Source organism: Cavia porcellus, unplaced genomic scaffold, assembly GCF_034190915.1.
Source record: "Cavia porcellus strain 051 isolate PalLab524CR breed Dunkin Hartley unplaced genomic scaffold, mCavPor4.1 scaffold_9, whole genome shotgun sequence".
Lineage (NCBI taxonomy): Eukaryota > Metazoa > Chordata > Mammalia > Rodentia > Caviidae > Cavia > Cavia porcellus.
The window spans coordinates 29499065-29525229 of NW_026947492.1; the positions used below are offsets into that span (position 1 = coordinate 29499065).

The window sequence follows — 26165 nt, forward strand, 5'->3', positions numbered from 1 at the left end:
CCACTCCTGAGGACCCAGGTTGGCTGACAGGACGCACCTGGGGACTGCGAGTTTATGAGTCAGGTAAAGACAGGGGAAGTCTTATTCTCATAAAAAAGGTTCCCCTACAGACTTCATTTGTGCCCATAGGCCCAAACATTGCTCTAAAGCCAAAATATTATCCAAATCCAAAATACAATCAGCCCACTACAGATCCTGTTACTACTTTTCAAATAACCACAGTAAGTCCTTTAGCCATAACGGTTTCTCAAGCTCTGCTACACCAGACAGATCATGTACCTGCCCCTCAATATTCACATTCTAACCTATTGAGTTTGATTAAAGGAGCATACATGGCTTTAAATCATACCTGACCTGATCTCACCCAATCATGTTGGTTATGCTTGGCTGCTCCTCCCCCATATTATGAAGGAAAGGCCCTCAATTTAACCTTTATCAGTTCTTCTAGCTCATCTGCCTGTGACTGGGACAATCACCACAAGCTGACTCTCCCTGACGTCTCAGGTAGAGGAACTTGTCTTGAGGACTCTAGCCGTCCACCAGCACTGGCAGCACAACTCTGTGCCCAGCTTCATTCCAAATTCAAGCCAAATAATTACCTCATTCCACCCCCAGGAACATCTTGGGCCTGCAATTTTGGCCTCTCACCCTGTATAGCAACTGCTGTTTTTAACAAGTCTGCAGATTTTTGTGTTCTTGTACAGGTTCTTCCACGCATAACCTTCCACCCAGGAGACTACTACCTCCAGGCATCGCAGATCAGCTATATATCTAAGAGAGAACCTGTGACACTCACCTTAGCTGTGTTACTAGGATTAGGAGTAGCAACGGGAATAGGGACAGGGACCACAGCTCTAGTGTTGGGAAATAAGCATCTAGCTCAATTACAGGCAGCAGTGGATCAGGATTTAAAAGAAATAGAAGCATCTGTGACAGCTCTACAGGTGTCCCTGACGTCTCTATCTGAGGTAGTCCTGCAAAATAGAAGAGGACTAGACCTCCTATTTATGAAGGAGGGTGGCTTATGTGCAGCTCTCACGGAAGAGTGTTGTTTTTATGCTGACCACTCGGGAGTAGTCAAAGAGTCCATGAGTAAACTGAGAGAGCGCCTCAAAGAGAGAAAAGGAGCGCATCGGAGCAACCACCTTCTCCTCCATGTGGGGGGGTCTCTTCCCTTACATTGCCCCCCTCTTGGGACCCCTAGCTGCCTTGCTGTTGCTGCTTACTGTAGGACCTTGTATTTTTCAGAGGATCATGACACTCATTAATAACGTTAATAACAAGGTTGACACATTTATGGCAAAGCCCATTCAGGTATATTACCATCGGTTGGAAATGGCAGAACAACAAACTTATCGGGAAAATTCACCCACTGACGGCCCACATGATGCTGTGGCCCAGATGCCCTGAGGCACTGGACAGGCAGTCAGAGACGGGCAACTAGGACACATATGTAATGCCAATTGGCCACCTAAGACAGGTCCAGGACCAACAGCTGTCCTGTAGGCCCATGACGGGTAAGGCTCGATTGGGTTCATATGAGAAGTCCTTGACCCAAGACAGGCGCTGTCCTCCCAGGGCCTGCCATGTTCCAAAAAATATATATAATAATAAGGGAGGAGATGTAGGGAGCGGCTTTGAATAGCTGCTGCTGGCCTGCCCCTCCTGCCTGAGGGCATTTTGTGTGTCAGCCTACATTTCCCATGATCCTCATGTCCGCCTAAATTACCCATAATCCTCTCCTGCTTACGTCATATATCCGGATGTGATGATGACCTATCAGATAACACTCTGTGCCCTCTTCCTGCCCTTGGCCCACCCCCCACCCTATATAAGTGTTAGCCATTTTGAAAATAAACGAGACTCGATTGGAATCACATCCTGTCTCCATCTCTCTTTTCTCTTGCCCTGCCCCCCATCCCCTGTCCCCTCTCCAGGTGAGACCCACGGACTGGTCCACAGGCCGGATCAATTAACTAGTGATATCCTACTGTTTTTTTTTTTTTCTGAAATTCTGTATAACTTGTACCTTTTTTCTGCTTTTTTTTTCCTTTTTCTCCTTAAATAAAAAAAAAAAAAAAAGAAAAAAGTATAAATGAAAAAATGAACTGGACAGCATGTATGGGGTCATAACTTCAAAATGGAAAAAAGAGACGGACTTGAACACAGACCCCCTCAATATCCCCAACTCCACATCACTTTCCACACTATCATAAATATGTTTTAAATAAAATAGAGCGCAACATGGTGTTAGGTGGTATCTCAGAGCTAGAGCATGAGCAAGTCCATCAGGTAGCTGATAATTATATTAATCAAAGGTGAATTGCAAAATTATTTCAACAAATGTTTTAGACTACACTTGTTTTAACAATTTTATGAATGATTTTCCTCCATATTTAGAAGAATTCTATATTCTTCTTCCCATTTGAATATTTTCTCTCAACTAGGGAGGGGGAGGAGAATAGGAAGCAAGAAAAAAGAGAAAAAAATGATGAGAAAAAAAGAAAATGTAAAGATTTTGTAAACAGGAAAGGGAAGAGAGGTTGAAGAGAGGGTAAGGGTATGGGGGGAAAAGAATCAAGTTATATCATGCACAGGTACAAATCCCCCACAATGAATGTGATCATTATAAATACCTAAAATGTATCAATAACCTTAATTAACTAAAAAAAGAAAAATTATATGTACTCTGTTTTAATATTTCAGTTTTCTTAATGTTGGGCAAAGTTCTATTTGACAACAAAAGCCTATGCATGACCAATTAATAAGCTGTTTTACTTGGCTACTGGGGATTGAGGCCAGAATCTTCCATATGCTAGGCAAGTACTCCATCACTAATCTATACAACTAGCTCTTTTTATTTTATGTTGAAACAGTCATTAAGTTACTCAGGCTGGTTTTGAACTTCCAATGTCAGGCCCCTAAGTAGCTCAATTACAAGTAGGTATCACCATACCCAGCCTATAAAAAATTCTTAACGAGCCTTTGAATATGCATAGCATGCTTCAAAGTGCTACCAAGTACACTTTAATTTTGCCTTCCCAATGTTATGGAACACAAAATCAAGATTACTGTTATTGGGGAGCTAAAACCAGGGAAGGTAGAATGAAGCTGCAAAAATCTAACAGTGGTTAAAGTTAGAGAGGCCTCTGTGGGGCCTGCACAGTCTATATTAGTTTCTATTGACACATAAGGTGGAGGGGTAAGAGGAATAATGCCTTTGAAACTAAAAATTATCTCAGTTTAAAGCCCAATTCTACTACTAGGTGGAAGAGTAATCATAGGCACATGGCCTCTCGGGGCCTTAGCAATCACATCTGTGAGACTAAGATAAGGATAATTTTAACATAACAACATTGGAATAAAGTGTTAATAAGATAATATATAATAACAAAAACATAGCCTAGCAACCATATATACATGTATTCTATAATTTTATCAATTGTTGCTACTGTTGTTATGGTTAGGCACTATAACAATGATAATGCTTATTTAGCTAGTATGCGATATTACAAATAGGAGCTGATAATTGAATTATGTTGAATTATTTACAAAGATACAGTTTAAGAAGCTATTTCAAATAGGCACAAAATGTGACTTTAAAAAGATATCCATTATTCCTCACAGTGTTTTCAACAGTGAAAATACTTTTAAAAGTATATAAATAGATTTTTGTTTTATTTCATCAATTAAAAAAATTCACAAGCTGCACAAAATGCCACACAAATTACAATACCATGATGAAAGTTGACTTTGCATGGGCAAAATGTTTTAAATACACATCATCAGAATTTGTTTTTCTAGACATTCCTGTGAATACGAACAATGGGTAAAAAGCTTCTGGCAAGATAATTCAACTGAAGAATCATTACTTGGAGGCTGGCCATGATAATGAAAAGCACATGAGCTTCTGATGGTAAGGAAGCAGTCCAAGATGGATGAGAAATTAAAGGTCCAGAGGGAAAAGAACTTATATGTAGGGCCCTGAAGAAAGTCCAATCTGATTACAGCAGAAATCAAGGGATGAAGAAGAATCCAGTGAAGTTAAACCATGTGACAGAGCTATGATCTTTGGAGCATGAGCCTAGGCATATGATTGTCTCTCTCTATCTTCTCCTCAGTATGGAGCCACTTAACAAAGTTAGTAAAATCACAAGATAGGAGACTGTCTTACAGCAATCTTTCTTAGAGCAGAACTGCTCAGGAGCAATACTCAATCTCCCTCAGAACTACAAAGGTATCAAAAATAAACACTGACTTTGTAAGCACTGAATTTGAAGACTAATGCCTGGATTAGTGTACTAGGTTAGAATAAAAGTCATCTTCTCCATCTCCATCATACTTTTAAAAAGTGATCTGAACTTGCTAGTCCTTTGGAAGAAAGAATCCATCGTGATTCTTTCCTGACTGACTGACCTGGACTACAGTCACCACTGTCCTCCTAAATATTCTGATTTAAGATTCCATGCCCTAAGTAAAAGACAATGGTCTGAGATCAATCTATATTTCAATCTATACATCTGAGTTGAAACCTTTTCTTGAAATACCAGTTTAATACTCATCCAACATTAATCATCATGAATTTTAACTTGATATCAATTTTATTCCTTTGAAATTAAATGACCTGTATGTCTTGCATTTCAGTTGATACTTTCAAGTCTTTCAAGTTACTGTAAATAATTTTATAATTCCAAGTTTTTATCCTTGATCAGCATCTCTCTATCTTATACCTGAATGTTCACAAGTAGTACACAAATTAATACATTGCTTGACAGGATAGTGAAAGAATAAATCCTATAAAACTGAAAATCTCTAGGGTATGCTATGAATCAGAGACTTTACTTTTTTGATATTTACTTAAATATTTAAATTTATCCTCCAACTTAATTTTATTGGAACCTAGATAGTAAGAATACAATAAGAAAGGAGAATTAAAAAAGTACATGGTGTCTCCAAACTCTTTACTTAGGAAATGCAGAGGCAGTTCTAGAACATAGATATACTTGTGTTGAGCATGTCTGCTGACTGTATCATTCACTGTTTTCCTGAAGAAGTATTTGTTAAAACTACATAAATATGCATTGGGAAACACTCAAAAAGCCTTTTACATGGTGCCCAGGAATCTCTATCCTGTTATGTAATGTTTGAAATTTCCCTTCTCTTGGTAAGTAGATTTCATGACCAAAAGATAGTGACACATCTTCAAAAGGAAAATAAAAAATGAACCTATATAGCAGGATTGTTATTTGGACATATACTGATTAATAAATTAGAACAATCTTTGGCACATAATAAAGATCACATGTTTGCTAAATTAAATGAAAATGAAAATTTCTTGCTTATAGTAAGTTAGAAGCAACTTGACTCACATTAACCATTGTCCTACATATAATTTAGCTTAGTTTGCTAGTGCAAGAAAACACCACAAATAGAACAGCTTCATGAAAAGAAACTCATTCTCTCACATTCTGAAGTTACAAAGCTGAGCACAAGGTTTTGGCAGAATCCTGTTTCACCTAGGTGCTGGTAGTTCCTTCACTTGAAGCAACAAGACTAGACTTCACATGGTATCACCTTTCTGTATGTGTCTATTTCTGTGTTCATGATTTCTTCCTTTTATAAAGACAAAGTAGCTTGGATTAGGATCCATAGTAATGGCTTCATATTATCCAGATTACGTCTGTGACAAATAAGGTTATATTTTGAAGTTTTAGGTGTTAAGACTTTAACCTATCTTTGGGGACTGGAAACAATTCAACACAAAATATTACCTCTCTTAAACAACCAAATCACCTGATTACTGAAATGATCCTGCTGTGACATAGCAGTCTATGGATTGCTAAGGTTCATTAATATACTACTCAGAAATTCATCATCACATCTAATACAGCAACAACTTGTGCCATTCTTAATCGCTCTTCCAATATTATTTTCCTTGTTAGCATTCACTAACTAGCACACTACTTTACTACTTCTCCTTGTTTCCATCTTTATTATAAAATAAAAGATGCGTTAAGTGTGGGGCTTTTCTGTCACTTTGTTTCTTGCTACATTTCTTACTGTGTGGAATCGTACATACTACATAGTAGGCTCTCTACAAACATTACATAAACAAACTCATATGAAAGTATTAAGTATAAAGGGATAAAGATTAGATAATGGAAATACTGGCAAAAACTTAACTTTTTATTTACTTCAGGTCTTAGTCTTTTTAATGGATCACCTCTACCATTATTCTTCCCTTGATCATGTAAAGCATATTTGAATAAGAAAAAAAGAAAATTTAAGAAAAACTATACAATAGTCCCCTACTAACCTAGTTATTTCTTCTTTTAAAAGGAATATTTTCTTAGGGCATAATTGACAGATAAAACTGTGCACAGAGTGTACATATAGTATGTTATTTTGATAAATGTATACATTGTGAAATGATTACCAAAATGGAACTTAATGTCTATTCTCTCAGTATGTTTCAAGTCTGTTGAACATTAAGATGAACTGTAATAGCCATACTGTACATGAGTTTTCCAGAGTTCATTTGTTTTGTAACTCCAGATTTATACCCCTGACCAACATCTCTCCATCCTCTTACTCTGACCACTTCTAACCATTCTTGTACTCCCTGCTTCTATGCATTTAGGATTTCAAATATAAATGAGATCATGCAATAGGGCTTTTATATGTCTGGTTTATTTCATTCAGCATAAAGTTCCCTGAGTTCATTTTAAATATTTTGTTAATGTAATACTTTAGGTTTCATTCAAAAACCACAAAATAGCAAGAAATCAGTATAAACCACTAACTTAGACAAACCAAATGCTAAGTTAGTTTTCTTTGTTTTGAAGCATTCTTATTTGGCCCAGCTATGTTGATGAAACTAACTTGATAATCCCCAGACTGACATTTTGCTCTAGACAATGATTCATTCAGCTTCTGGTGGTAGGCTGATTAGATACTGCAAAGGAGCCTCTAGAAAAATAAACAAAAATAATAACACAATTTTTACAATAGTGTTGGCCTTCAAATAAATAAGAAAAAGTCTCCCAGCAAAAATCCATGAGCTAAAACCTCAAGTTGAAATAAGCTGAAAAAGCTAACTTCAGACAGAAAAGTGTGAGGGAAAGATTTGGCCTCTGGGTAGAACTGAGAGTTTGAGATGATTCCTCAGATTCTGAAGGGGCAAAAGTGGCGCTGTCTCTGCACTGTCCCCAAAATCTCCGTGGAAACATGAACCTTTTCTTACATGGAGTGAAACATACATTTAGGGTCATAAATGTGTTTTCATAATAAAATAAAGTAAAATATAAAATAATAAATAATAATAATAAAATATAAAATAATAATCTTTATACTCCTGGCTTGTGTCACACTGATCTGTGGCTTGATAAGGCTTGATAAGGAAACTCACCATCCGGAATAAAAGTCAGAAAAAACAAAAGTCAATTAATTTAAACTATGAAAGAAATCAAATAATGGATTATCAGACTTAATATACTGCATAATATATACAATATTGAAGAAGTAAAGAATAGTGTCATAAAAATATGCACAATGAGAGACAATGAAAACTAATGACATTTGGAAAATATAATTAAGTCTTTATGAATGGAAAATATAGTGGTTAAAAGTAAAACAGAAAAAGCAGATAGATTAGAGTATTAGATATCACCAAAGAAAATGAACTAAAACTAAAGACAAAACTTCAAACACTATAAAATATCACACAGCAAGATAAACAACAGACAAGATGAGAGACCAAGCAATATAAAAATAAAAAATGAAAATCAAAGTTAACTTGTATACACAAAGAAGAATAGAGAGAATAGGTATTTATATATGTGCCACCAAAGTAAGCATGAGAGAATAGATATCTGAAGCACTGAAGTTTGTGAATTCTAGTGGACTTATATTTATCCAGTGATAGCATTTTATAAGTGACCAAACTGAGAAAGGCAGATTTATTTACACTCCTGGCTTGTGTCACACTGGTCTGTGGCTTAACAGTGGCTGTTCTTTCCACTAAAGGCAAGCACCCTGGTGCCGGGCTCCTCCCTAGAGCACTCCCTAAGATCCACTTCTGCTCCCTCTCCAAGAAATTAGAGATGTCAATGATTCCTATGGCCACTAGTCTCTGGGTGCTTGTTCCTTGTTGGTTTGCTAAAACCTGTGTACAATTCTTTTACTACCTCCTTTATTTAAAAAGTCTCTTCCATTATTCTTACTGAATGTGACATTATGTTCTTGCTGGACTGTTGATTGATACACTGGTATAAAGTATATACATTATACATTTGCCTCCTTCAGAGCAATACTGTAGAATAGACAGATGACTGGATAGTCTATAAATTAAAAAGAAATAAAAACATTGTATTTTATAAGTTCTGAAAAAGTAATTGCTGCCACTATATCTTGTTTTGCCCACTGGCTTCCAGTGGAGAGTCAGCCAGCATATTTTGTGAGAGAATAAAATTAGCACTAAGCATGCTGTGTTAACCACCTGAGTGGTTCATTTTCAAATGAACTTCCATGCATCTCTAGAGCAGAGATTCAAAATCTTTCCTGCGAAAGAGATCTCTAGGCTACCTATTAGAAAGTCAATTCTCATTTATTAGAACAAACACTATAAAACACTATACGAGTATCCTCACGTTCCCCTCGTCAACTGCCATTTCACATTTTGTAGAGGAGGAGGGGGGAGCCTCAGAGAGGATTTTTATTCACAAGTGGTACCCACGACTTCCTGGATAGATAAAGCAGCTACTGAGGCTCTCTGACAAAGCTAGCTTAGAATCCAGGAATGGTGCAGTGTGAGGAGTCTTAAGCAAGGGGAGATATACCCTGCCGACCCAGGAATGAACTAAGCTGAGAGAAACCAACTGGAAATGCAATCCCAGTGCTATAACTGGAACAGATAAAAATCTCAGCACTGAAGCTGGAACTCATGCCTCTGGAAACCGCAATTTGAATTTTTTGCTGCTGCTGCTGCTGCTGCATCTGAATTGGCACAGCAAGGACAGAGAGGCAAAACCTCTAAGATCAAGAATCAGCCAATGGAGTTGAGAGTGGGACTGGTGGGGAGCCCTGCATTAACCTGTGGTGAGTGAGAGGAACAGGGACCCTTCCATAGACTAGGAGGCTCCAACAGAGGACATTCTGGGATGGGGCAGACTAGCCAGAACAGGATGCTGCAGTGACTTTAGTCGCATATTCTCCTCTCAAGCGGGATTGGTGGGGAGCACTTAGCCTGGGTGACATTGCAATAAGACCCAGTAGGCTAGCCCAAACTAGGTCCCAGCGCCTGGCGGTACACCCCAACAGTGAAACCTTCAGTAGGTTGACTGCCCTGGAGGGGTGGGCCAGCAGAGGCTGCCCAGGTCTGTGTCTCCCTTGTACACTGCAGTGGGTGGAAACACCTACCCAGCGTAATTCAAACAAACTGTAACCGACAAAGAAAGAAACTGGGCCTCCTGTATACACTTGTATGGAAGGAACAAAAAGAATGGGAAGAGGGAGCAACAAGAAAGGGTACTCAGCTCCCAATCCTGAGAACACTGATCCAGGAAAGGTAAATGCAAAGGAGAATGAGGGCAGAAAACATGCAATATCAGACACGGCACCAATAGACATAAAGTGATATCTCCAGAGCCTCATAGACGAGTTCAAAAGTGAAGTATTTAATGACCTAAAGCAAGATATAAGTAGAATAGTTAGAAAAATGCTAAGCACCCCCCAAGAAAAAACAGATGGTGGAATGGAAGAACAGAAAAAAAGGAGAAATGTTTGATGGAGAAAATAGAGAAAACATAGAATACATGAAGCAGGTTCAAAGAGATTACCAGGAAACTAAAAACCTTATTAAAAGCTGGCATAACAGCTTGAAAGAAACTAAGGATAGATTATCTGAACTGGAGGACAGATTTGTAATATGGGAACATGAAATGAAAAACTTCTTAAAAATAACAGGAAAACAAACAGCAATAATACAAAGGCTAGAAGATGATAAGAGGATCTATAACTTAAGAATTAAGAATGTAAAAGAAGAAGTAGGGACACAAACAAATGAACTACAAAGGCTATTCACAGAAGTAATCCAGGAGAATTTCCCTAATTTAGCAAAAAGTAAAGATACTCAGATGTATGAGGCATACAGGATTCCAGCCACCTACAACCCAAACAGAACCAATTGTCCTTCACAATCTCCAACTAACTTCAGAGATGCTGCATCACAAAGCAGCAGGGGCCACAGGCTCCTAGATCACTGTGTGAGTAGCAGGGCCCTTAGATACATGCAACAGTGTCTTCAAGTTGGTCTCAGAAGTTAGGCAGTCTGAGAGAGTAGGAGTCAGGAACCTGGTCTCCTATATTTTTGCATTAATCTGTTCTATACATAATGATTCCAAGTAAGATTCAATATGAGGGAATTTTGAAATTTTTATGAACTACTAGAATACTAGCCTAATGCTTTCTTTGCAAGTGAAGTCAATACATGTGATTTAACCTAAATCTCTACTGAGATGAGATAGATACTATTAGAATCTGTCTCCTGACCGCATAGCCAGTTATTCTTACCTCTTTACAGCTTCTGATATTTTACCTCTCTCTTCTATTTGAAATGACAGCTACTTTGAAAATTGGGAGAGAAATCTTCTATTTATTTCTTAAATAAGTAGGTAAGTCTCAGCACAGCCACCTAGAACTTTCTAAGGAATAGGATATAACACTGAATAACCATCTTGTTGTCATGCTGGAGGGCAATCCTATAGTAACCATCTTCTTATACAAATTCTCCAGTAGTGTTGAATCTATGGCACATGTTTTAGTTACTTTAATTTTAAGACAAAATACGTTAATGCATGGTTATTTTTTCTAAGATAAATCTTCAGTATTCATGTTTAATTGCAGTGTTGGCACTTTATGATAAATAAGTGGGTTTGTGGTTACAGTTTGGGTATTTGATCTCTAAAAGGTTTACAATAACTCAAACCTAGACCATATTTACAAATATAAAGAAAAATAGTGGTTATGCTTCAGATTTGTTTGGCATTATATTTCCTAAGTACTCTGAAATCCTCAAACATAAATATTTTAAACCTCAAGTACTAGTTTAAATTTCTATGTTATGATAGACAAGAAAACATAGTCCATATTATTTAGCATTTTGTTTACACAATTTTTCAAAAACTAGTGCTTTAGAGAAAGACAAGAAGATGGCGGGTTGATAGGTAGCTGGGTGGAGAGCTTCTCTGGGAAAAACAGGTCAGATGCTGGACTTTGACAACATGGAGATAGGCTGGATGAGGTGAGAGGGATTTACGTAACCCAGGAGGAAACTGAGGAAAAAGAAAAAAGGGAAGAGGAAGGAAAAACATGGGTGGAGGCCTGGAGCCAGACTCACTCATTGAGACCAGTCCAGCACTGTGCAGGGCACACCCTGCAGTCAGAGGATTCACTGTCATACTGAAGCTGCAGCCACCAATAATGGAAGTTGGTGAGTCCCGACCCTTGGCAGGAGGAAGCAATGCAGTGTGGAGTAGAGCCAAGGTGGAGAACTGCATTAATTCACAGTGAGTGCTGGAAATTTGGTCCCATGGTGGGTGTGGCCAGATGGAAGACATATTAGAGTTGGACAGGATAGGCCTTAGTATGGGGCCACAGTAGCATCAGTCAGCCACCCCTGGCCCAAAGAGGCCTGGTGGGACCTGCTTGGGCTGAGCCACACCCCTCTTGGGACCCAATAGCCGGGGACAAAACTTTCTGGACCCTGTGATGCCCACCACAGCACAGCCTAAGTTGCTGAAGGCACTCGGCAGTTGACTGGCTCAGAGAAGAGGGGCTAGCCCACATCTTCTCTGTGTGCACCTCAGATAACAGCAAACTGCAGAAGGCAGGAAGCTCCCAGCCAGCACGCTTTAGAAAAACCATAAGCAATTCAGAGAGGGCCTGAGATCTCTACCTAACATCTGTCTGAAAGAAACCAGAAACATGTCAAAAGAAAGAAACAAGAAAAAAACCTCCAGCTGCTGACCTGGGAAAATGAGTCCAGGAGAAGTAAATACAAAAGAGATCCAGTGCAGCAATCATGCAATATTGGCCATGACATCAACGGACATAAAGAAATAGCTTCATGACCTCAGAGTTGAACTTAAAACTGAAATTCTAATCCAAGTGAGGCAAGATATAAAAATATTAATAAAGGAAATGCTAAGTCTCTCTGAATAAGACACAGACGGAAGAAGGGAGAAACCCAGTAAAGGAAGAGAAGCCTTTAGTGAAGAATATAAACAAAAGCTAGAATACATGAAACAGATCCAAAGAGATTACAAGAAAATGAAAAACTCCATTGAAAGCTGGCAAAATGCCTTGACAGAAGCTTACGTTAGCCTTTCAAAACCTGAAGATAGATTTATAAAGTGTGATTGTGAAAGAAAAGATCTATTAAAAATAACAAGGAACCAGGTAGTAACAATTCAAAGGCTAGAAGATGACAAGAGGATCTATAATTTAAGAATAAAAAATGTGAGTGAAGACTCAGGAGTAACCACAAATGAATTACAAAGGCTATTCATAGAAATAATTAAGGAAAACTTCCCAAGTATAGGAAAAAGAAATGATATCCAGATAAATGAGGCATACAGAACTCCAGCTAACTACAACCAAAACAGATGTACACCCAGACATATAATAAAGATCACAGAAATTCACCACTAGAAGAATATTAAAAGCAGTCAGAGAAAAGAAACAGATTATCTATAAATGAAAATCCATCAAAATACGACAGATTTCTCAATACAAACTATCAAACTATCTTCTTAATTTAAGATCTTGGAGTGAAGTCAAGACCTGAAAGAAAATAACTTCCAACCCAGATTGATGTATCCTGATGTACTCTCTCAAAATTAATGGAGAAACAAGATGTTTCCATGACAAGGGAGAACAGTGGGAGTTTGTGACCACCAATCCAACCCTACAAAAAATATTGAAGGACATTCTAGCAACAGATAGAAATCAATACCAGGATTCCAGCAACAGTGGCAGAGAGGCCTCAGAGATGGGGCAGACAGTGGAATGAAGGATAAAAGCAGACAGATAATAGCAGGAAAGTAGAATAGCAGAGATGAAGCAGAGAAGGTAATTTAAAATCTCTAATATAGATAGCCTTGGTACACTAAAAAAAAAAAGAAACACAGGCAGAGTAGATTAGGAGGCAGTACCCATCGAGATGCTCTGAAGAGAAAATATACTCAATCTGAAAGTGGGTTAATAAACTGAAAGTCAAACATGAGAAAATGATGCTCTATGTGAGAGGAAACCAGAAAGAAATAGAGACAACTCATCCAGCAGCTGCAGATAGGTTGGAAAGTCATGAAACTGTTGTGCAGTGGAGAGCTACTCAGCTCTAAGGAAGGAAAACCTTGTGGCTTTAGTAAGCAAAGGAATACACAACCTCAGGGGTAAAAAGGATCAACACCACTTAGATATATAATGGGTTGCCCCCCTAATGTAAAAAGTAAAGGAGTTAGTGGGACTCAAAATATACATAGCACCCTGATAAAGGGAAAGGGGAGGAACTGCCTAAAAAAGGAAGGCACAGGACATTGTTAATAGTGTATCAGGATTTAAAAGCCACACTCTTCTTATTGCTCTGTTTAGTTTGATTTTATTTTGTTCTGGTCTGTCTACTCATACTAGATTTGAGGGCACAGACAGCTACCCCAAAAATAGCAGTATATACTATGGTAAATATCCTTAATTCCCTATAAACTTAAACTGAAGCCCTGTATTATTTACATTGTCTAACTATGACTGATCTTATTTGAAGCCGGTTTGTTACACCGCTGTTTTGTCTTGACTGATTTTATTCAAATTTGGTATGCTTCATAGTATCAAGTCTAAGAGTAGAGACAACAACTCTGAAGATGACAAGATTTAATAAGATACCCATTCCGGTTTGATTATTAACTGCTTTTGAAGTCCTACAATGTCTCCAACGTTGTTTTTATTAAAATTGCTATGTAATGCTATTTTCAATTATATTATGTCTGATGATGTAGACAATTCTATTGAAAATAACAAGAGAAAGCATAGTAACTACTATAGATCACCTAATATTGTGGCTTTATATATCTTTCTCATTTCAAGTTTTTCTAGTAATTTGTTTTGTAGTCTTATTTTGATCTGTTTTTCCCGATAATACCAAAAGGATAGATATACATGTAGAGATTCGCACATGTGGAGAATTTCTAAACAGTTTATGGGACTAGATTATATAATGCACAATGTAATGAACAGATACTCTGAAGAAGAAGAGACACTAAAATACCCAGTGCTAAGTCTGTAGCATTATGTTATAAAATCTAGCAATATTATTATTCAGTTTTCAGTGATATTGGTCTAGTCTCTTATGTTTAATTTTAAGATATGGACAGCTACTTCAAAGAGAATGTGAGACATTATGGCAGCCATTGTTGACTTCCCTAATGTCAGGTCTTGAAGACCTAAAAAGCCTTCATCATCCTGTCCTGATTAGATTAGTACTATAATGTTCAGTATGTATTTACTGTGTGTGAAGATGGAGATAACTATTTGGAAGAAAACTAGAGACAATATGATAGACAGTGAAGCTCTCCAGTGGACTTGCTTTGAAATCTGCGTTTCTTAAAATTGTTCCCTTGTTTTGTTCTGTTGTGTTATGTTTAATCTTACCCTCTTTAAAAAATAATTAGTGCTTTTCTGAAAATGAAAACTAGGAACAGAAAACATTTCCAATGGGTTTCATTTCCTTTCCATGGTATGCGCACTTTCAGATTAGGAAGATGAATAAAACCTAAGAGTTATTATCCACCAAATTCAATAGTACTAGTCATCAGTATTTATTCATATTCATTTTCTATTTGGTTATTTCCCCATGGAAATCACAGGTATAACCTCATTCTAATCTGAAGCCCTGAGGAAGTTAATTTTATGCTTTTCATCTAGGAGGTATCTGTGACTCACCATTTTGATTACTATTTCTTCAAAATATTTACATGATATTTCTTATGTCTCATAAAAACTATTTACAGACTTGATATTCACTTTTAAACCCATGCTCAAAGCAGAAAACTAAGAGCCAAAATAAAATACTTGTTTTGCTCGTTTACAATTTCATTACTGTGTCAGACATATTTTTAATAAACTATGTTTTGTTTAATGCCTTGCCAAGAAACAAAGGATATAATTTTCTTCTACCAATAGTTTCATGTAATAGGGTTGGGCTGGAAAGGCTTATTGTACTATAAATGATTAGCTTCAGGGTATTGTGAGGAGCAACATTTAATGTCTCTCTGATATCACAGAAATACTTCTATAATTTTTACAAATGAGTCAGATTTGTTGGATCATCATTTAAGTTACTTTTCAAATAAATATTCCAGGAAAAAAGTCATCATAAATGCGAAAGAAGAGAAAATTTATGCCATCTTATTCTTGGCCCATAGTCTTCTCTTCATTTGTAGTTAGCTTCCTTAATCTCCACATATCCAAATTTTACTCATATTTCAGGCTGCAGCTAACTTTCCTTGAGTAAATGTTCTCATCCTAGTCTGCCCATTAAATCACTTGAAGGTGCTTTAAAGCACCAATATCCAAAGAACACTCCAAATGAAAAAAAATTAAAAATTAGAAATCTGGTGGTTTGTTTCAGAAAAGCAATGTTATCTTGTTTAAAACAATACAAATCACTTTTAGGCACATTTTAAATACTTTCCATTTTGCAACAGTAAATTAATTTGTAAGGCTTCTAATGTTTTCAAAGTAATATTTTCAACTAGATTTTTTTTAACATTTTACTTTAAGGAGACCATGAGTTTAAAAGTAAATTCAAATCCAAGGCTGAGTGCTGGAGAAAAACATGCCATGTGGATTTTTTTCTTTTCCATCCCTAAAAGTCTTTCAGGCACTTGTTGAATTTCCCCACCATATTGGAAGAAGTTAGAGTACAATGCCAGTATATTTTATGTTTGTTCCTCCTATCTCTAAAACATCTATCAAAACTTATAACTTTTTATAAGATTTCATTTATAATCCACTAAACTCAAAAAAGAGCTCTAGAAAACCTGAGGAAGCTAGAGATACTTGTTAATGAAGTCATAGTTGTAATTAAAATAATATGGGGCAGAATTTTAAAGTATTATTCCAGCACTAATGTAACAACTGATTTAGATGAGGACTATTAATGAATTATACATTAAACTACTGACTGGAAGTCTATTGGATAATATGTTCATCTGATTCAAAATGTGGAACTATAGGTAGCAGGGAGCTGCTACATGTGAGCTGAAGCCTGCCACAGAGATCCCAACCTAGTTGTGCAGCCACGGGACTGCCTGGAACCTGGTAGACTCTGTCCAGCATTCCAAAAACTGTAGGACCTCTGGGTCATCACTCCCGTCCTGGCTGGACCCTCCCCAGAAACTTCTAGGTAGCAGGGAGCCACTGTGTGAGGTGAAGCCTGCCACAGTGATCCCTAACTAATTGTGCAACCACAGGACTCTGCCAGGAACCTAGTAGAAGCCTACAAAACATCCCTAAACACTTCAGGTCTTTTAGGTTGTCACTTGGGTCTTGATTGTGCCTCACCAAGCATCCTCCAGGTAGTCGGAGCTTGCCTATGAGCTGAAGCCTATCACAGTGATCCCCACCTAGCTGTGCAGCAGCAGGTCTTTCCTTGGAACCTGGTGGAGTCACACTCAGAAACCCCAAGAAGCTGGGGAGCTTTGGTGTATAATGTGGAATGAGTTGAATGCCTGCCCACCCAGTATTCTCCACAGACCATTCAGCCTTACTATACCACTCAGAATCTAGTAGGATCCTGCCCAGTGACCTCAAGCAGCTGAGGTGCTTCGGTGAGCCATGTGGGGAGTGCAAAATGTCCACCCAGTGCACACTGCCCATACAGGGAGTCTCTAAGTGCCAGTAGGGAACAATGAAATACAGGAAAATAATAAAACAAAAGATAAAAATGCACCCTCAAACCTCCACCCAACCCAAACAAGCCTAGCAAACATGGACATAGAAGAAAATATAAGCCATCACCTGAAATTTCTGAGATGATAGCAACTGAAATAAAGAAGCAATTCCATGAACCTACAAAGGAACTCATATCACAAATATTCATCCAGGTAAAAGAAGAAATGATAAACATAATAAAAGAAATCTTGAACACATCTAAAACAGACGTAATAAAAAAATTGATAAACACTGCAAAAAAGATGGAACCTCGCATGAACAACATAACAAAACAACAGAATGCATGAAACAGATTCAAGGAGACATCCAGGAAATCAGAAATACCATCAAAAGCTATCAAAATTGCATTAATGAATGTGAAGATAAACTTTCAGACCTAGAAGACAAGTTTGCAGTTAGTGAACAAGAAAGGAAAGATCTTTTGCAAATAACAAGGAATCAGGAAATAACAATTCAACAGGGTACTGGCGATTTAGCTCAGTGGCATAAGTGCCTGTCTGGCAAGGCAGAGGTCATTAGTTCAATCCCTGGTACCAAAAACAAAACAAACAAAACAGATGCAAGATGATGCAAAGAAAGATAACATAAGATTGATAGATGTAAGTGAAAAAGAAGGTGACAAAGTAAATATCAAAAGACTATTTATAGAAATAGTAGTAGAAAAATTCCCAAACACGGGAAAGGAAACTGATATACAGATAAGCGAAGCATGTAGAACTCCAATTCAACCAGGCATATAACAACCCACAACTCAGAAATTCAACATAAGAACAGAATATTAAAAGTTGTTACAGAAAAGAGAAAGAACACCCATAGAGGAAAGCCCATCAGAATCACAACAAACTTCTCAATACAAAGAATGAAGTAAAAAAGAACATGGAATGAAGTGTTTCAGATCAATGGAAAACAACTTCTAATCCAGATTAATGTGTCCTGCAAAACTGTCCTTCAAAATTCATGGACAGTAAGATACTTCCACAACAAAGAACAGCTTAAGAACTTCATGATCACCAAAATAACCCTGTAAAGAATACCTGAAAGAAGGCTGGGGGGTTTAGCTCAGCAGTGTAAGTGCCTGACTAAAAAGTATGATGCAAAGTATGAGGTATTCAGTTCAATCCCTGGCACACACACACACACACACACACACACACACACACACAAAACCCTGAAAGATGTTCTAGATAGACATGAAAAGAGCTAATCTCCAAGAACACCAACAGAAAAAAGCCACTAAGCAGGTCAGACAAAGAGAGGGGAAAGGTAGAGAACAAATAGCAGAAAGATAACATCACAAAAATGAGCCAATATCTATCAGCTATACCATTAATGTAAATGACCTCAATTCACCAATTAAAAGAAACAGAATGCCAGAATGGATCAAGAAATAACCATGTGCTGTGTACAAGAAATCTATCTAACCCAAAATGAAATTCATAGACTGAAAATCAAATGATGGAAAACAATACTTCTTCCAATAGGAACCTCAAAAATAACCGGTGTAGCTGTACTGTTTGCAAACAATGTGAACTTCAAAGCAAGGATGATCAGAAGAGATAAAGAAAATCCCTACACATTAGTTTAGGAGAAAACTTCAAGAGGAAGCAAGAACAATCCCAAATATATATATATATATATATATATATATATATATATACATATATATATATATGCACTAAATATGGGAACATTCAACAATGTAAAATTAATATCAATAGAAATGAAAAATTAATTAAACAAAAACATAAATGGAATGGGAGACTTTAACAACATTTTGACACAATGAGATAGATCAACTAGCTAGAAAGTCAGCAAAGAACTAACACAAGTAAATGAAACTTGTAAGCAAATGGGCTTTTTATATGCGTACAGAGTGTTCCACTCAACAACATCAGAATACACATTCTTCTCAGTTGCACATGGGACATTCTCTAAATTAAATCATACCAGCTCACTGAACATGCTTAAGAAAATGCAAAAAATTGAAATCATCCCATGTATGTCATCGAATGAAACTAGAAATTAATGACAAAAGAAACTGGAAAAACTCCACAAACACATGGAAATTAAATAATAAAATCCTGAATAATCCATGGGTCATAGAAATTAAACAGTATCTACTAGTAAATGAAAATACAAATATGTATTACTGGAACCTGTGGGATGCAATGAAAGCAGTCTCCAAGGAAAGTTTATTGTGGATAATTCCCACATCAAGAAAACAGAATGAACAACAATAAATAACCTGATGCTACACTTCAAAAGTCTAGACAAAAAAGAGCAAACCAAGACCAAAGTCAAAACAAGAGAAGAAATTATAAAGATCAGAGTCAAAGTCAATGCAATAGAGGCTAAGAAAACAATACAAAGAATTAATGAATTCAAGAGTTGGCTCTTGAAACAATAAATAAAAACAATAAGCCACTAGCCAACCTTATTTAAAAAAGGAAAGAAAAAACTCAAATTCAGGCAATAGAGAATGAAAAGCTTGAAACCCCTGCAGACCCTGTGGGAATACAGAAGATCATCAATACCTAATTTGAAAATCTTTATTTTCATAGGTTTGATAACACAGAAGAAATAGGCAGATTCCTAGAAATATATGAATTACCAAAGCTGAATCAAGAAGGTGTATAATAGTTGAGTAACCCAATTTCAGTTAATGAAATTTAAAATGTAATTAGAACCTTATCGACAAAGAAAAGCCAAAATCCTGATGAACTTACAGCTGAATGCTACAAGGAATTCAAGGAAGACTTAATGCTAACACTCTTCAAACTCTTCAATGAAATTGAAAGAGAAGCAATTCTCCCTAAATAATTCCTGGAACAAATCATTACCCTAATACCAAAACCAAAGAAAGACCCAACCAAAAAAGAGAACTACAGGCCATTCTCCCTAATGAACATTGATGCAAAAATCCTCAGTAAAACACTGGCAAACATAATGCAGCAAGTCATCCAGAAAATTACACACCACAACCAAGTGGGATTCATTTCAGGAATTCAGTGATAGTTCAACATATCCAAATCAATAAGCATAATACGTCATATCAATAAAGCCAAAGATAAAACCCAAATGACCATCTCAATAGATGCAGAAAAAGCTTTTGATAAGGTCTAACATTTATTCATGATAAGAACCCTATGAAAAATTGGAATAGATAGTCTTTACCTCAAACTGATAAAAGCCATCTATGACAAACCAATAGCATCATATTAAATGGTCAAAAACTGAAAGCTTTCACTCTCAAATCAGGAACAAGTCAAGGCTGTCCACTATCACCACACCTATTCAATATAGTGCTGGAAATATTAGCCAAAGCATTTAGACAACAGATAGAAATAAAAGAAATAAAGATAGAAAAGAAAAAAGTTAAGCTATCATTATTTGCAGATGACATGTTACTCTATTAGAAGGCCCTGAAAAACTCCATTGGAGGGCTTCTAGATGTAATAACCAAATTCAGGAATGTAGCTGGATACAAATCAACACTCAAAAATCAATAACATTCCTCTTCACAGACAACAAACCCCCTGAGAGGGAAAGCACACCCTTCACAGTAACATCCAAAAAAGGAATCAATCTAACAAAAGAAGTAAAAGATCTATTCAGTGCAAAAAAAGAAAAAAGAAATTGAAAAAGAAATTGAAGAGGATCTCAAAAAATGGAAAATATTTTTATTCATTGATAGGAAGAACAAATATTGTGAAAATAGCCATTCTTCCAAAATTGTTAGCCAGATTTAATGCAATTCCAATTAAAATACCATCAGCATGCCTCATAGATCTAGAAAAATTATTCCTAAAATTCATCTTGAACCAGAAGAGCCCTAGAAGAGCAAAGGCAATTCTTGACAAAAAGGAAAGGCAGGAGGCTTGATATTCTATAACAAACATAAAATCAGCATAGTACTGGAATAAAAACAGACCTGAAGATCAATGAAATAGATTAAAAGATATAACCACAACTACAAACACCCCCAGCCACCTTATCTTTAACCAAGAGGCTAAATATGTTCACTGGAATAAAGATAGCCTTTTTAATAAGGGGTGTTGGAAAAACTGACTTTCCATATGCTGAAAACTAAAACTAGATCCATGCCTATCACCATGCACTAAACTAAAGGCAAAACGGATCAAAGATCTAAATATTAAAACAGAAACACAAAATCTGCTGGAAGTCAAGTAGATATGAATCTTGGAGACATAGGAGTCAGCAGAAAATTCACGAATAAAAATGAAATTGCATGGGAAATACTTCACAAAATTAACAAGTGAGATCTCATCTTATTAAAAAGTTTTACATGTCACATGAAATCTTCAGAGTGAAAAGAAAACATAAATAAGGAAAAAAAATCTTAGTCAACTATCCCTTAGACAAAGAATTTCTATGAAGAACATAAAAAGAATTTTAAAAAATGTCAGGCCTCCAAAATTCAAAGACCCATTCCAAAAATGAGAATTTGAGATAAATGCACACTTCTCAGCTGAAGAAATACAAATGGCAAATAAATACATGAAAAAATGTTCAGCATTATTGGTCATTAGAGAAATGCAAATTAAAGGTACACTGATATTCCATCTCACTCTAGAAAGAATAGCCAGGATCAAGAAAACCACCAATAACAAATGCTGGAGAGGCTCTGGGGGAAAGGAACACTTATACACTGTTGTTGACAGTGTAGAATGGTGCAGTCCCTTTGGAGATTTCTCAAAAAGCTGAGATTGGAGATTCCACCCAGCTATTCCACTTCTGGGCATATTCCCAGAAGAACTGAAAACATCATACCACAGTGATATATGTGCATCCACATTTATAGCAGCACAATTTGTAACAGCTAAATCTTGTAAACAACCCAAATGCCCATCAACTGAGGAATGAATAAAAAAGATGTGGCATTTTTATACAATGGAATACTACTCAGATACAAAAAAAACACCACATTGAGGCATGTATAAGTAAATGGAAGCAACTTGAGACCATACTCATAATTGAAATAAATCAAACTCACATGTGTAAGAACCTGAAAGAGTAAATAAGATACAAAATATTTAATAAATATTGTGAAGTGATAAGAAATTTCTCAAAGAGAAAAAAATTAAAAAATTAATTTAAATAGATAAAAAAGGAAAAGAAATGAAATAAAATATAAATTTGTATATATATATATATATATAAAATTAAGATTACTAAGATGATAGTGCTACTATTAGTTCTTGGAACGAAACAGATAATATCCATAGGATTAGATCAATTTTGCATAACTATATCTGGTAATTTAAATAAGACTTATGAAGGTAACTATGCAAAACAACAAAAAATGTTATGTCCCTACCACCTTGTTTTGAAAGCCTACTGTTATTGTTTTGGGGTCTTAGATATAGTTTTTATTTGTTTGTTGGAAACCATTGCCCAGTAGCTGTGAGCAGGATTTAAAATTAACTAATTGGCTTTCTATGTTTATCTGTGAGTCTGTCCTAGGCCTCAGCCCCTTGTCTGGCAACCAGAGTGATTCACAGTAAGTGAACCTCTATGAATCACTAGTCCTGGCTGAGACCTGTAGTGGCCTGTGAGGCCAGAGATACCTCAAAGGGCAGGCTAAGGGCACAGCTGCAGACCCTTGGCTCAAACATCAATTAAGTAGATAGGACTGCAGCTGCAGAAATTACTCCTACAGTCTCACTCCTACCATGTTTTCATGATAAAACAGTTCTACTACATTGAAATGATTCATTACTTGGAGACATCTTTGAAGTGACTCCCAAGGTCTCGCTCATTGCCTGTGCTTTCCTCGGTTTCCCCACTCTTTGTTTTTTGGACCTAATAAAAAAAAAGTAGGTGGTCCAGAGAAATCATTATCTTAGCTCTGGGAGTCTGGAGCTCAGCTAAAGAGTTTTGACCCTCCTGAGCCCTAAAATCATACCACTTGTCTCATTTTATTTAAACCTCTACTGTACACTCGTTTGGGAGATAAGGGATCTAGGTCAGGGCCCAATATTTGTTGTTTTGTTTTTCCAATACAGAAAGGATAGATGTACATGTATAGGCTTATACATGCCTAGAACTTAAAGAGTTTACAAGAATTGATTTGAATATTATGATAGTATGAACTACACTGAATAAAACAACACACCATGGTAGCCATTGATGATTTCCTATCATTTTGATTCAAAAGCCAATAATGCTTTTATTCTTGGTTATTATTTGTTTTAATCTGTTTTCAGTTGATTCCAATATGTATGAAGATATGGAAAGCTGTTTTGAAGAAAACAAGAGACATTATTGTAGCCTTTATTGATTTCCTAGTGTCTAGTCTTGAAAGCCATTAAGGCTCTCATTATTGTGCTTTGATTGCTTTTATATTATTTTGTTGTATACTAATTTATTGGGTGTGATGGTATGGACAACTACATTGAAGAAAACAAGAGACATGGTAGCCACTGTTGATTTCCTGCTATATTTTTCTGAAATCCTGTGTTATTTACATTGTTTAACTCTGCTCTGCTGTGTTCTGTTTCGGTTTGCTTTGTTTTGTTTTATTCTCTTTAAAACAAAAATTTAAAAAGTAAAAAAAAAAAGTGTGGAACTTTACATAAAACTTCTCCATTTCCAAATGAAAGAAATGAAGCAGCCAACATCTAGAACAAGTGATCTAAACTAACATTATGAAGAATAGGGTATCATGTGTCTGGTCAGTCTCTTCATTTGGCACAACAGGAAGTACAAAATGTCACTTGTGCAATATTCTTGCTAAAAACATTCAATATATTTTAATTACGAGAAAATCAGAAAAATTTAGATTGTAAGTTTGTTAACATGATGCAACAAGGAAAGTATTAGAATAAAGTTTGCTAAAGAAATGCAATGTGTGCAATACTCAACCAATGTTGAGATAACTATTCTGAAGACAATAAGACAAATTTGAATCTAAGTTACGTGTTTGTAAAGTGTTTTCAAATTTAATTTTTGAGATTTGATATTGGTACAATGGCTATGTAGATGAATGTTGTTAGAAGACATGTGCTAACATTTTGGAGAAAAGAAGGTAAAATATAATTTCAACCAATGAACTGTTGATAAGCAGTGAAATTTCAAAACCTATTTTGCTAGTTTCCAATTTTTCACCAGGCTTAGGAGTTTTAAATTTAAATGTGAGAAAAGTTCTGGATTTTTAATTAAATTATTTATGTTTTTATAGAAGTTCAATACAATAAAGTCATGTGACAATAGTTAAATATTATTTGAAAAACTAGTTGAAGCAGTGGGCTTTATTTTATATGGTAGAAATTTTATGATGGTTGATAAAGAGATTAAGAGAAGAATTTTCATTGAGTTTCTGACCTCTTCAGTAATAGCTGTCTTGAATTGTATACTTGACACCGATCATTAACCTTTGATATTTTTGTGTAGTTAGACAAAAAAAAATCCAATTATTTTAATTTCCCTTTTATTTGCTTGAGGTGGAGACCTAAACGAATACAAAGTAAAAATATTCAGAAATGTAACAGAGAAAATTCCCTATGAAATAGAGAATTCAATCTTCAGATGAAAACAACATACTGCATTATCAGGAGGAAAGGTCACTAAACTTCAAGATTAAACTGAGGACTCTTTAGGTTATTCAAGTAGAAAAAAAGTAAATCTATTACAAGGAACCCCAAACAGATACATTTCAAACATCTCTAGAAGTGCATCAGATATTGGAGGGAAAATTGGGGAGCATGTAACTCAGGGTTATTTTGCCACGATTTTTTTATTATTAGTGGAAGTAATTTTTACTAAAAAAGTGTTTTTATACAGATTGAATATCCCTAATCTCAAAGCTGAAAAGTTCCAAATCTGAAACTTTTAAACACTGATAACAACACAAAGCAGAAAATTACATACTTAACCTCATGGTACAGATTTCAAGGAAAAGTAAACTAATGAAAACTAAATATATTTTATAAAATTACCTTCAGATTATGTCTTAAAAAGTGTAAATGAAACACAAATTTCATATTTAAAACTGGTTCCTATGTTAATATGTTCAAGATATCTTACCAGGTATATATAAATATTTCCAAATCTGAAAATATTCCAAAATTTAAAACACTTCTGGTATTGAACATTTTGGGTAAGTGATCAATCCACTTCCATGTGCATCTGTGGATGTGTGTGTGCATGCATATGTGCATGCATGTGTGTGAGAGAGAGAGAAAGACAGGCAGACAGAGAAAGAGACCAAGAGACAAATGATCACAATAACTTCAGTGAAAAATAATTGTGAGAAAGTAAGATCTTATACACAGCTCCTGGCTTATAGGAAATGCTTAATCAATAGTAGTCATTATTTTTGTTATTTAAGACAAATAATAGAAATTATACATGAATTATTGCAATTAGAGGCAAAGTAAACAAAACTCCAGGATTTCAAAAACAAGTCATTTTATCCCAGCCTTATAAGTGGAAGTTTCATGATAAGGTGAAACTTTATTTAATATGCCCTGAATAAATCTCAGTGACATGAAAAAAGAGATGCCATTAATTAAAAATTGAATATGTAGAAGAAAAGTCTTAGAATGTTTGAAACATACTAACTCAATTGTCGTTTCCTTCTTTTTCAACAAACAGGCCTAATTTTTAATGGAATAGAATCTAAAGGGAAAAAAAGGTTAAATAATAAATAGGAAAGTGTTTAGTCTTCAAACACTCAAAGTGAAATAAACATTCTTAAAATGAGAAATAAGTAAGATAAATAACTAGAAAATCTTGACTTTCAACAATATGCTTTAATTCTGTCTCTGCAAATATCAATCCTATTGTAGTCATCAGAATACCACCACTGTAGTAATGGTGCATAAAACCAGAATTAAAAAAAAAGATTTCTGCACTTCTCACTTAAAATAATCTAATGTATTCAAATATGCAAGGTGAACTATGTTTACTATGGAAACATTTAGAAATGAGCAGAGGGCATCATAGAGCTCTGCCTGTCATAAGCAAGGAGGTATGAAAGGCTGGCAAGAACTCTGAAGCAAGTTTCCTTTTAGTTATTGCTTACTTTTGCTTCTACAGTAAAGCATAAGTGGATAAATGAACAGAGGATATAATAATACAAATAAATTGAAAGTTGCTTCATGAACAGTATCAAATAGTTCAAATAGCAAATACAG

At 35.8% G+C, this 26165-nt stretch overlaps 1 protein-coding gene across 1 annotated transcript in view; it reads right to left on the reverse strand.

Moving 5' to 3' along the window:
- Positions 1-26165, reverse strand: part of Gucy1a2 (guanylate cyclase 1 soluble subunit alpha 2) — a 291599-nt gene that overhangs the window by 129348 nt on the left and 136086 nt on the right. The window lies entirely within an intron of this gene.